Raw genomic sequence first — 12,524 nt, 5'->3', positions numbered from 1 at the left:
GTCCTGTGGCACCTTTAAGACTAACGGATGTATTGGGGCATAAGCTTTCGTGGGTGAATGCCCACTTCGTCACCATGTCTGAAGAAGTGGGTATTCACCCACAAAAGCTTATGCTCCAATACATCTGTTAGTCTATACGGTGCCACAGGACTCGCTGTTGCTTTTCACAGATCTAAACTAACACAGCTACCCCTCTGATACTTGACACCTAGAGAGTATGGCAGGAATTTCTTCTGGCCCAGTGAGTGCTGGGACAAATCATTTTGATGACCCTTTGATGAGCGATAGCAGAATTTGGGGTCTTGCACATCAGTTTCCTGTTTGGGCCAGAACTCAGTGATGCAGAGGCAGGTGAAGGTCAGTGCAATATGCTTATACACAAACTAAGTTTCCTTGAACAGGGGGTAATAAACAACTTACAAGCAACTCCTTCGTGCAGGGATCTCAGGGAAGCACCTCTGCCCTATCCTCAGAAGCAGCTGTCTTGTGTCTGGTCTCTTTCCAGGCCCTCATCCAAGCATCATCATAGCTTAACAAATTCTGTCTCTTTTCTTCCCACAGCCAGGGCCGGCTCCAAGCACCAGCTTAACAAGCAGGTGCTTGGGGCAGCCAAGGGAGAGGGGCGGCACCTGCGGCAATTCGGGGGCGGCAGGTCCCTCACTCCCTCTAGGAGCGAAGGACCTGCCGCTGCCGATCGTGGCTTTTTTTTTTTTTTTGCTTGGGGCGGCAGAAATGCTGGAGCCGGCCCTGCCCACAGCCACTGTACATTTTACTTGGGAAACACCTAGTTCAGGCTGCACAGGCTGGCCAGGTGGGCATTTACTGTCCTGTTGACCCCTGACTAGGGTTGCCAGGCATCCAGTTTTCGATCAAAATGCCCGGTCAAAAAGGGATCCTGGCGGCTCTGGTTGGCACCACCGACCAGGCCATTAAAAGTCCAGTCAGCAGCGCAGCAGGGGCCAGGGCTAAGGCAGATTCCCTGCCTGCCCTAGCTCCAAGTGGCAGAGGTGTAGGTGGCCAGGCAGGCTCCGTGTGCTGCCCCCGCCCTGAGTGCTGGCTCTGCAGCTCCTATTGGCTGGGAACTGCAACCAATAGGAGCTGCAGGGGCAGCACCTCTGGCTGCAAGGCCAGTGCACGGAACCGCCCTAGCCACCCATGCCACCTAGGGGCTGCAGGGACCTAGCGGCTGCTTCCTGGGAGCTGCGGTAAGCGCCGCTGGGACCACGCACACTGAACCCCCTCCAACATCCCAGGCCCCACCCCAGAGTTCCTTCCTGAACCCAAATTCCCTCCCAGAGCCCGCACCCCCCCAATGCCCATCCCCCCCGCCCCAGCTCTGAACCCCTCCTGCACCCCAAACCCCTCATCCCCGGCCTCACCCCAGAGCCTGCTCCCAGTTGGAGGCCTAAGCCCCCCCCCAACCCTCTGCCCCATTCCGGAGCCCCTTCCTATACCCCAAACCCCTCATCCCAGGCCCCACCCAAGAGCCCACACCCCCAGCCAGAGCCCACATCCCCTCCCACACTCTGAACCCCTTGGCCCCAGCCTGGAGCCCTCTCCCAGACCCCAAATCCATCATCCTCAGCCCCACCCCAGAGCCCACACCCCCAGCTAGAGACCTCACCCCTCTGCACCCCAACTCCCTGCACCAGCCCGGTGAAAGTGAGTGAGGGTGGGGAAGAGCGAGCAACAGAGGGAGGAGGGATGGAGTGAGCAGGGGCAGGCAGGGCCTCGGAGAAGGGGCAGGGGTGGGGCCTCGAGGCAGGGGTGGGGCAGGGTTGTTCAGTTTTGTGCGATTAGAAAGTTGGCAACCCTACCCCTGACCTGGTCTTGGAAGATTTATAGTTTTGAGTAACATAGAATCCCATTGCTCAGCATGTTTAATGGAAGTTATGAAAGCTGTAATAGCAAGTAGGAGAACAAATAACTGGGTTATTAGGCTTGCTATGATTAAAAGACTGTTGTGATTAGTATGAGACCTTGTGGGAGTAGTAGTTAAAGGCTGGGATTTAGTTGAATAGCGTAGGTCTAAGGAGAATACCCCAGGGCAGATATTTTGCACACCCATTCTGAGAGACAAACAGGTAACCAGAAATGGGTATAGTATACCACAAAATTCTGCAAGAAGGGAAGTTTGGGGGGCTTTAGCAATTAAGATGCTATGCAGTATCTAAATCATTAGACTATATTTACATATAGGGATTATTAAGAAATAAGTGTTGTAAATAATGAATATTTATACTTAATACTTAATTATGCAAAAAGAACAGGAGTACTTGTGGCACTTTAGAGACTAACAAATTTATTAGAGCATAAGCTTTCGTGGACTACAGCCCACTTCTTCGGATGCATACAGAGTGGAATAAATATTGAGGAGATATATATACACACATACAGAGAGCATAAACAGGTGGGAGTTGTCTTACCAACTCTGAGAGGCCAATTAAGTAAGAGAAAAAAAAAACTGTCATTGAATGACCAGACAGGTTAAAGTGTTCTCCCACTGGTTTTTGAGTATTATGATTCCTGATGTCAGATTTGTGTCCATTAATTCTTTTGCGGAGAGACTGTCCGGTTTGGCCAATGTACATGGCAGAGGGGCATTGCTGGCACATGATGACATATATCACATTGGTAGATGTGCAGGTGAACGAGCTCCTGATGGTATGGCTGATGTGATTAGGTCCTATGATGATGTCACTTGAATAGATATGTGGACAGAGTTGGCATCGGGCTTTGTTACAAGGATAGGTTCCTGGGTCAGTGGTTTTGTTCAGTGATTTGTGGTTGCTGGTGAGTATTTGCTTTAGGTTGGGGGGTTGTCTGTAAGCGAGGACAGGTCTGTCTCCCAAGATCTGTGAGAGTAAAGGATCATCTTTCAGGATAGGTTGTAGATCAATGACAGACCTGCGGGTGGCTATATTACAACAGAAAAACTTCAAAAACAGACTCCAACGAGAGACTGCTGAGCTGGAATTGATATGCAAACTAGACACAATCAACTCAGGATTGAATAAGGACTGGGAATGGCTGAGCCATTACAAACATTGAATCTATCTCCCCTTGTAAGTATTCTCACACTTCTTATCAAACTGTCTGTACTGGGCTATCTTGATTATCACTTCAAAAGTTTTTTTTCCTCTTACTTAATTGGCCTCTCAGAGTTGGTAAGACAACTCCCACCTGTTTATGCTCTATGTGTGTATATATATCTCCTCAATATTTATTCCACTCTGTATGCATCCGAAGAAGTGGGCTGTAGTCCACGAAAGCTTATGCTCTAATAAATTTGTTAGTCTCTAAAGTGCCACAAGTACTCCTGTTCTTTTTGCGGATACAGACTAACACGGCTGCTACTCTGAAACCTACTTAATTATGGACACTCCAGAGGCCACATATGGAGGGGGTTAGGGATTGACCAAATTATAATCAGAGTAAAGGGTCAAATGGTATATATCTGTACAGTTACCATAAAGAAGGGTATAAAAGGCCATATGCAGTTCCCATTTCTTTGGGGTTTGTCAGGTCCCTGAGATGGTGTACACTGACTCAGGACCTCCCTTCTGATGGGCTCTATTTACTTTCCTTTCTATCTTTGCTTCCAATGGTCCACATAAGTTGCAAGATTGTAAGTATGAACAATACAGGAAACCACTTTACCTCACTTATCCTATTCTTATATTTATTTTCTATTATTTCAATTATAGTTGTTTGTACTAAATTAAGTTTTTCTGGGTGTTTCACCAAATTCCATATTCTCAATTAACTCTATGTAACTGCCTAGGAAAAGAGCCTGTTATCTGTGACAAGTGCATGCTGCACTCTAATGCACACTATTATAAGTGTAACAATTGCTCAGGCTATGTTCTGTGCAGCTGCTCTGCAATGCAAAGGGATCTCAGCGCTTCACCTGCCAGACACAGGAGAATGCTTTAACCCACATCATGCCCTTGACAACTTTCTGGGTGTAGTCACTGCATAGCAGCTTAACACTTTCTATGGGGAGTGACAGCCTGGGAGTTTATACAGCAGTGACCTCTAATGGGAAAGCTATAAAAGCCTTGATTGTGGGACAAAACCTAGAACAGTGTCTGCCTGCTCCCCCAAGATGGCCAACATCCTTTTAAGTATTTTAGGAGAGATTTATACTAGTCGGGTTTTAATCAGTAGATAAGGAGCTATATTGTATATGGGAAGGTGTAGTGAGGCAGCTGCCCCACTCCAAGGGGATAAAAGGAGTGAGCGCAGCTGAGGGGGTAGCTGACAACAGGTGTGGCCAGCTCAATTAGGGCCCAGCTGACCCTGATAAGAGGGCTGGGGGCCAGGAGCTGAAAGAGTCTCTCTCTAGCTTTGGAGAGAGATGGACCTAGCTGCCTGAAGGAGCAAATGGTACCTTGGACAGAGCAGTGCTGGGGAAAGGCAAGAGGAGCTGGGGAGCTCCAGCCTGGCCCAGGTACCGAGCCAGGAAATCTGGAAGTCCGCGACTTGGTCCTCGGTACATACTTTTGCCTCGCACTACGCCACTGTCTGGCACACCAGAAATGACGTGGCTTTCAGTAGAGCGGTACTCCAATCAACATTCCTTCACACAGACTCCACCGCCTAGGTAAGGCTTGGGAGTCACCTAATTGGAATCGATATGAGCAAGCACTCAAAGAAGAAAAATTGGTTACTCACCTGCATGGATGCTGGACATGATCCAGGAGGAAATTCTTTGAGAGAAGACCAGGAGGCCCTTCATCCGGTCCGCCACCGCAACGAAGAGCTGGGCCAATTTCCTGAACGGCTTAGTGCACTCTATGTAGAAAGCTAGGGCCCTGCGGACATCGAGGGAATACAGCTGCTGTTCCCAGGGACCAGCATGTGGTTTCGGGTAAAAAACGGGCAGGAAAATATCCTTGCTGGTATGAAAGGCTGACCCCACTTTGGGGGGAGAGGCCGGGTGTGGTCTGAGTTGTACCTTATCCTTGTGGAAGACTGTGTAAGGCAGTTCCAAAGTGAGGGCCTTCAGCTCAGAGGCACGTCTCGCTGACATAATGGTGACCAGGAAAGCTGTCTTCCAGGAAAGATGCAGGTGGGAGCACATTCCCAGCAGTTCGAATGGGGGCCCCATGAGTCGCGAAAGGACTAGGTTGAGGTCCCACGCAGGGACAGGCTGCCAGTCTGAGGAAAGAGATGGTCCAACCCTTTGAGAAAGCAACCAACCATGGGGTCGGCGAAGACAGAGCAGCCAGACGCACCTGGGTGGAAAGCCAAGATGGCAGCGAGGTGAACCGTCACGGAGGACGCCGCCAGGCCTTGCTGCTTCAGGTGCAAGAGGTACTCCAAAATGAAGGGCACCGGCGCCTGGAGGGGTGGTGTGCGGTGCTGGTCACAACAACACGAAAACTGTTTCCACTTCGTCAGATACATGGCTCTAGTAGAGGGCTTCCTGCTGCCCAGCAGGACCTGCCTTATGGGGTCTGAACACAGAAGCTCTGTGGGGTTCAGCCACGCAGCATCCACATCGTCAGGTGGAGGAACCGCAGGATTGGATGACAGAGGTGACTGTGGTCCTGAGTGAGCAGGTTGTGAAGGAGAGACAACGGGACCGGAACGTCCACCGATGGCTCTAGCAGTGTGGTATACCAATGCTGGCGAGGCCCCATTGGAGCTACCAGAATCACTCTCGCCCCGTCCCTGTGGATCTTGAGCGGGACCTTGTGCATGGGGGGGAACAGAGGAAAGGTGTAGAGCAGGTGACCTGTCCAGGGAAGGAGGAACGTGTCCGTGAGGGAGCCCGGGCTGTGACCTTGGAAGGAGCAGAATGCTGGGCACTTCCTGTTGCTGTGGGTGGCAAACAGGTTGACCTGGGGAAACCCCCACCTTTGGAAGACAGGGTGGACGACATCCAGTCGGAGAGACCACTCATGCGAGTGGAAGGACCTGCTGAGGTGGCTCGATCACCAGAGCCAACGGTGCTGACTGTCGGATCAACACCGGCTTGCCTTGAGATGGTGCCAGTCGCTGGGGCACTGGAAGCTTGCTGTGGAGCAGAGGGGACCCCGATGCCGTCATGGCAATGAGGACCCTCGCAGCAGCAAAAGTGTCCGGGGTGAAAGGCAGCTGGACATCCACAACACTGCGGGTTGGGGAATCCAGTGGAACCGGACTCAACAGTTTCCCCCAGTGGGGCCGAAGTCAACGGTGCCACATCCCTGACCTTCGCTCCCGGACGCTCCCCTCCAGGATGCATCACAGTGGCTGGCTCCAGGGGAGTGTCTCTCTATGCAGGAGAGCCAGCCATCTCTCTCTCGGGGCTGCTTTGGTGCTGGGGAGTGGGAGTGGTGCCGAGTCGACGTGGCCAGCTTTGGTACCGGGGAGCAGTGGTGCTGCAGGTCTCGTCCAGAGTCCAACCGCAGTGCCACCTCCACTACTGCCGCCGGGGTCCTGTGCACCAAAGAACTCGGTGCCGGGTCCTGCTGCACCAAAGAGGCTGGGGACTAAGTGCCGCCTCCATAAGTAGCTGCTTCAGGCGAAAGTCCCGCTCCTTTTTAGTCTGAGGATGAAATCCCTTGCAGATCCTGCACTTCTCGGCTTGGTGAGCCTCCCCCAGACACTTCAGACAAGAGTCATGGGGGTCGCCCGTTGGCATGGGCTTGGAGCAAGACCTGCAGGGCTTAAATCCTGGGGACTTGGGCATGAAGCCCCGAAGAAGAACAGTCGGGGTGGAGGGTAACTCCCAACTCAACTGCCACTAACTAAAACAAAAACAAGAAACTACCAACAAAAACAAACAACTATCTACTAAAGCTAGGGAAAACATGGAGAACTTGCAGAGCAAGATGCCACAGTTCCAATGACCGTCACAGGTCATATATTGAGCGCCATGCAGGTGTCACTCCAGGGGGCTCCACAGCCTACCTGACGGATGCTGCTAGGGGAAAATCTTTCCAACGGCCGTGCACGCGGCGCACGCACACCTAATTGGAATCGATATGAGCAAGCACTCGAAGAAGAACTACCCACTTTGTGGAGGGTGGAGATGCTGAAAATAGGGAAGACCAGATTAACTGGCTCATAAGGAGAAGGAATTAATGGTGACATGCTCCAGACTTTCCTACTCTGTCCTCTTGTTAAAAAAATAAATACATTGAAAATGACTGAATCGGCTGTGGGGAATCCCAGGAGGAATCCTTGCTTCTTAACAAACCGGCCTCTGGCAGGGACCACAGATCTTGAATCTTGGTCCCCAATAACCTTAAGAGCTAGGCAAGCTAACCTCCCACCCAATGATCTTCTAACAGCTACTAGACTAGTAGTTGAATGCTAGAAGAGGACTGTAGAGCTGGGATTTGATTAGTGCAACTTCTGATTGGTCCCCAGCCTCTGTGTAACCCAAGCACAGGAACCGGAAGTTGTCCATGCAGCTAGGGTCTCCCTGATTTGGAGTGCTTTTACTGTCTGCTGCTGATCTCCTGGTAATCTGACCCTGCCTGCCTCCTGACACCTGACTGTTTGCCATCTGGCTTGTCCCAGGGCAGGTCTTCACTACAGGGAGGGGTCGATTTAAGATACACAAATTCAGCTACGTGAATAGCGTAGCTGAATTTGACCTATCGGAGCCGACTTACCCCGCTGTGAGGGCGGCGGCAAAATCGACCTCTGCGGCTCCCTGTTGACGGTGCTTACTCCGCTGGTGGAGTAAGAGCGTCGATTCGGGGATCGATTGTCGCGTCCCGACGAGACGCAATAATTCGATCCCTGAGAGATGAATTTCTACCCGCTGATTCAGGCGGGTAGTGTAGACCTAGCCCTAGACTCTGACCTCCTGGTATTGCACCCAGCCTGACCCCCACCACTTGACTGCTCACATCCTGGCTTTGACAGCCTCTGGTTGAATTACAGCTTCACACAGGTATGAGACCTGGCATGCCAGGCCAGTCTGACTCTGCTCTGACAGAGGCAGAGCACAGCTTGCCTTCTGAAGCTCCCGAAAAGCTGCCTTATAAATATAGCACAACTTGGGCTTGGCTCAATGCTTACAGGGCTTCTCTGCCATTGGACTGAGGAAAGAGGAAGCCAATTAAAGACGGTAACCTAAAGGATTAAAGCCCCAATACTGTGGTAATTTCTCAGCTGAGGAGAGAGAGAGAGCAGAGCTAAAAGTGAAATGAAGTCACTAATACACAAAAATGAATAAGAATTAAAATTATAAACCAAAGTGGTGAGGAGAAAATGAGCCACCAACCCTGCTGCCAGAGGCAGAATTTCCAGAAGCCTGATCTGAGGGGCAGTGCTTAGTTTTGGAACTCCCAGTAATAATACTGAACCTCCACTATATTCCATAGGTGAGCGGCATTGCCATTCATAAAGAGTAAGGGGAGAAGCTGTGCATCAGAATATAGAGCTGACTTAAGAAAAATGAAACAGCAGCTTTATGACAGATATGAAATTTCCCCATTTGTGGCAGTTATATGTCAACTCTGATACTTTCAAAGTAAGATTGTCAACTAAAGCATGTAATTGCTCATGGAAAAATACATGTCTCATTTAGCATACATAATTACTGCAGTGGTGCACTCAAATCAGGTAATTCCATATGTATGAATTTGGATCAAATAAGAAAAGGGTAGAATTAGCAGTAGTCCTAAAATGACCTTGCTTAATTTTCCACTTAGTAAGGCTGAATGTGAAGTGATTTTAACTAAAATTGTAATTATACTTGCTTTTTGTGCAAGCCACTCATCATCAGTGGGCAATCTGCTTGTATATGCCTCTGACTTAGTAGCCCCAGCTCACACCACATACGTAAAAATATAGTTAAGGACAGGGCCTGGAATGCTTTTGACATTGTTCCAGATCATAACCATGAACGGTGGAAAAAATTGCGGCCATCTGCATAAAGTTGCTCTTATGGTAACTTTTGTGTGTGTTTTTATTATATTTATATTATACTGCAGTCCAATGCTACAAAATATCTCAGCATGGAACACCTCATTATATACAATGATATACGAAAAAGCTAAACATAATTTAGGCCGCAAAAGCAAGCACTCAAAAGGTAGGAAAAGCCAGACCTATGGTTGCCCGTCCAACTTTAATTCTGCCTATTTGCAAGTCATCATCTGCCCTGAATAAGGCAAGGGTCCTGTGGAATAAATAGTATATGATCATGTAATTAAAGACTGTATCATAATGCAAACACAAAGAAGCTGAATGTGAACCAGTTACATTTATCAGTCATAGGAGTCGGTCAGAAAGACTTGGACAAAGAAACTGCTCTGGATGACTGGGTCTCTATAGGGGAAAAGGGAACAGAACCAACTCTCATTCTCCTGGCCAGCCTCAATTGTCCTGTGGTGTCCAGCAGACTCCCAAATCTGGTCCTCTCTCTCTCTCCTGAGGGGGTCTTGGCCCAATTACCATATTGCTCCATTGTTTCTAGCATGCAAAGCCTCTTGGTGCCTGAGACTATTATTCCCTGGCCCCAGGGAGCATGCAGTAGGGCCCATCCATGAGAATGCACCTGACATGGCTGCTCCGTTGTTTGGACAGTTAGACCTGTTCAGTCTCAGCATCAATATGTAGCCCTGGTGTTGCCCCTAACCCTCCTTTCTGTCCACACAGAAAAACCTCTAACTCAGGCTTGAGGATGCTTTAAACCAGAGCCAGGGCCGGCTCCAGGCACCAGCTTCTCAAGCAGGTGCTTGGGGCGGCCGCTCCGGAGAGGGGCGGCAGGTCCAGGTATTCGGCGGCAATTCGGCGGACGGTCCCTCACTCCGCCTGGGAGTGAAGGACCTCCCGCCGAATTGCCGCAGCAGATCGCGATCGCGGCTTTTTTTTGTTTGTTTGTTTTGGTTGGCTGCTTGGAGCGGCCAAAACCCTGGAGCCGGCCCTGACCAGAGCTGGCAGGCATGGCTGATTGTATAGGCTTGCACTTAGGTTTTGGTTCAGCCCAGGCTGGCAACCCACTGATTTTGCAGTGAGAATGCAGGCTAATCAAGCACCTGTGCTCTTAGTCCTCCATTCCTATCTCATAATTACCCACCTAAACTGTACTCTGTTTAAAGCTTCCCTTGATCTGCATTGCATTTTAACCCCATGTTTGCCTGCTCCATTTCTGCTGCACTTCCACAACATTTGGACAGAGATTCTATCCAAGATATGCTTCTCCCATGCTTCAGTTGGCCAGAAGCTGACACCAGCTGGTAAAGCTATGGTGTGATAACAGCATGACCTATAATTTGAGGAAATGTACACAAAATAACATTTTTATGTGCAGTGGGCAGGAAGGAAAGAGAGGCAGAGATGTCAGTTGGGTACACTATGACTCACAATGTGATTTGCAAACTGAATTCCTTAATGACATTTTCAGTAAAAGTTCTTGCTGTTTGCTTTCTTCTTCCAAACTGTCTACATTAATAAGCAACACCACTTGGAAGTTTAAATCAAGGATTGCTATGTCACTGTCACAGACAGCAGCTCCATACTAGCTGAAAGTGAGAGCACATTAAGAATGAATTCAGAGCAGGTCAGTTTAATGCACCGCTTAGAACCAGGGGATAGCTCACCAGAAAACCATCTCAAGACACAGGCTAGTACAGCAGCATTGTGGACCCAGTTACACAGGTTTGCCACAGGTAGTACTTTGCAGTAGGAATGTGCTGCCTGTCTTGGTTAGCCCAGGCTGGCTCTGCAGTGAACACATGCTCAATAATGAGTTGTAATCATGGTGGCTCTTTCTCATCTGCAGGTGAGGGTGCTGAAAATTGTCTACTAAGTAGGTGGACCCTCCTCAACCCTCTTTGCTGAAGTCAAGCACATAAACAACATTTTGGCTACAGATCAAAATATGGAATTAATAGCTTCTTACAGTTATGTTTTTATATTATTTTATCCCCTCCCCTTATCTTTGTATTGTTGATCCCTTTCTGTTCAGGACCCCTCCTTCCTTATGTTTTCCTCTCAGATTCCTCCCTTCCACCTTCCTCCTGGCATAAAGCTCCTTCCTTCCAAATAAGAGTAGGAATCCATCCTCTGGAGCTTCATAAATAGTTTCACACTGTATTATTCAACAGAAATTCTAGGTTTAGAACTTTGTATTTTTGTAGCATCTTCAATCCAAGTATCTCAAAGCACCATGAATGAATTAAATGTAACATCCTATACAGATGAGAAAATTAGGCACAGCGAGAGTATGTGATCTCCCTAACTTCACTCAAGAAGTTTGTGGCACAGAGTGGATTAGAACCCCAATCTCTTGACTCTGACCTACTACGAAACAGGAAGTTGGTCAGTGTGCACTAGGGAACTTTTAGTAAACTGTTCATCTAGATAAATCCTGAGAAACATGGCACTCCCTGATTTTATTAGAATGAAATCACCCATGAACTTTAAATGGAACACTGAATTAAGCTTTGCAACAAAGTAGAATTTATTGATTCCATCAACTCTATGCAGAATGCAATTTTTGTTTTAAACAGAGGGCTACAGATAACTCAGTCAATTGTTACAAAGAATACACAAGTTACAGAAATATTGCTGCATTTAATTAATCTAAAACAACCCCATCACCTACAGTAGTTTATTCTAATGAGGCCATTTCTGCTTAGTTACCCAAGCACTTTCAGAGGATCATAGGCAACACTTTTTGGATTTCTGAAGTAGCTACAAAACTTTATAGAAATTATAGTAAAATATCAACTCTTTATTGGATAAAGAGTTGATATTTGCCTAAATCTTCCTGTGAAACACTCATGTAGACTGAAATCAAGCATTGGGCATGGAATCTAAGCTGTACCTCTTAGGATGTTCAGCTCCAGCGATGTGGGTGACATCTTTGTAGCTTCTTGGAGTCTGGAGGCAACTGCAAAGGACTAGAGTGGTCCCCAATCCAAGCTAGAGCAGCACAATAATCTATTTTGCTTTTTGCTTTTTCATATGATTAGTTCTCCTCCACCTTCATATAACCAAAATAACTTTTTGAGACCTCAGGTCTATAGAACAGATGGACCGCTTCAATACACTTAGGTTAAAAGAAAAGTCCCTCTCATCAGGAATAAAGGCTTCTTCTTCATACTCCAGGGGGCATTCTGTGCCCAAAAAAAATCAAAATTCTGCAAAATTCTTCAAATTTTGTCAAAATAACACTACATAATCATGCCTGTTTCAATTATTTTGGTAATGTATTCAAAATACCTGTCAGCAAGTATGTCTGTAAACATACAGACACACAAAAATTCCCCCAGGAGTAGAGAGTTAAAGAAACTCCTATGACAACTTAGTTCCTGTATCTCCTTCCCCCCAGGGGCCAGACACTCTCAACCCCTCCCCCTCAGAACCCTCTTGTGCCCCCCCCAGCCAATACACCCAAATCCCCTCCTCCCCAGAGCCCAACCTCAGGGGCTCCCCTTCCCAAGACATCCATCCTCCCTCCCCCCCAGCATAGGGATCCAGAGGGAGAAACAGCCTGATGCTGGGTCCCAGGCTTTCATGAAGTTTCCTGTGCACCGCCCTCTCCTTCCTTCAAGGCATTCTGGGAA

Source organism: Chrysemys picta, chromosome 2 (assembly GCF_011386835.1).
Source record: "Chrysemys picta bellii isolate R12L10 chromosome 2, ASM1138683v2, whole genome shotgun sequence".
Taxonomy (NCBI): domain Eukaryota; kingdom Metazoa; phylum Chordata; order Testudines; family Emydidae; genus Chrysemys; species Chrysemys picta.
This window is presented reverse-complemented; position numbering follows the sequence as displayed.